The 1,295-nt window shown below is 38.9% G+C and overlaps 1 pseudogene; it reads right to left on the bottom strand.

The window, feature by feature from the left end:
- Window positions 1-352: 352 nt before the first annotated feature.
- LOC113307213 lies at window positions 353-452 on the bottom strand (annotated as a pseudogene).
- Window positions 453-1,295: the final 843 nt, after the last annotated feature.

Here is a 1,295-nt window from a genome sequence, read left to right as displayed (position 1 = left end):
AAAGCTTTGTTGAATCCAACTAGGACTACCCGTCCTTCGTGTATTAAGTTAGCTGAAACGGAGGCACCCTATGAACTGAAACCTGGGACCTTACAGATGCTCCCAATATTTTTAGGGAAAGAAAATGAAAACCCTTATTACCATGTTAGGGATTTTGAGGAAATTTGTAGTACTCTAAGAATTAGAGGCTTAGATGATGATGCTTTGAAACTTAGGTTATTCCCATTTTCCCTGAAAGATAAGGCCAAGTCGTGGCTGTATAGTTTGGACTCCGAGTCAATTGAGACATATGAACAACTTACATCTTCCTTTTTCAATAAGTTTTTCCCTGGGCACAAAACATCGTCTATTAGGACGCAAATATGCACATTTTCACAACAAGAGGGAGAATCTTTATATAGGTATTTGGAAAGGTTCAATGATTTATTATCCCAGTGTCCTCATCATGGTTTAGAAAAGGTTAGGCTAGTTTAGATCCTTTATGAGGGTTTAGATTATTCCACAACGACCATGGTTGAGTCTCTATGCACTGGTGGATTTGAAAACCAAACTGTTGATGCGGCGATGGAATTTTTTAATGAAATCGCCGAAAAAACCCAGCAATGGGAAAATAGTAGGGAACCCCAGAAAACAATTCTTTTAAGTAGAAGAAACGTTAATAGGGTAGAAGGAGGCTATGAATCAGATGCCAAAATTGATATTATAGCAAAAAGGTTAGAAGCCTTAGAAGTGGGCCAGACTAGTGGTAGAGTGGAGCCTTTTTGGGAAGGTGATAGGTGTCTAAAACACCTTGATATTTATCTATTTTTATGCTTTCTTCGCGAGTTTTCTTGTAAATTAGGTATCTTATGTGTGTTTTTGAGTTATTCAGGTACATTGGAGTCATTTGGAGTGAAAGACGAAGAAATTACCCAATTGGAGCTAAAGTGGCAAAGAGGTTGATCTACAGACGAGTGATCCATGGAGCCAGATGAGGTTATGCAGCAAAGGAGGTGAAAAATAAGTTGTCAGTTCCTCGCAACTGACAATTGAGCAAGAAAAGAATGGAGTTGTCAGTTCTCTGGAACCGACAAGCCATTTATGAACTGTTTATCCTATATCCAGATTGTGGGGTTCCCATAGCAGTTCCAATTTTATTATAAGCCTAAATCGAGAGATTTCATTCTCTCAAGTCATTCATTTCACTCGGTTCCCAGAAATTGAGAAGGAAAGCAGTCGTTGCTGCTGTTGTGTCGAGAACAGCTGAGAGATCAGATCAAGAGATTCAAGGAAATAAAGTGGAAGAGATTGAATGG

This window comes from Papaver somniferum, chromosome 8 (assembly GCF_003573695.1).
Source record: "Papaver somniferum cultivar HN1 chromosome 8, ASM357369v1, whole genome shotgun sequence".
NCBI lineage: Eukaryota > Viridiplantae > Streptophyta > Magnoliopsida > Ranunculales > Papaveraceae > Papaver > Papaver somniferum.
This window is presented reverse-complemented; position numbering and strand designations above follow the sequence as displayed.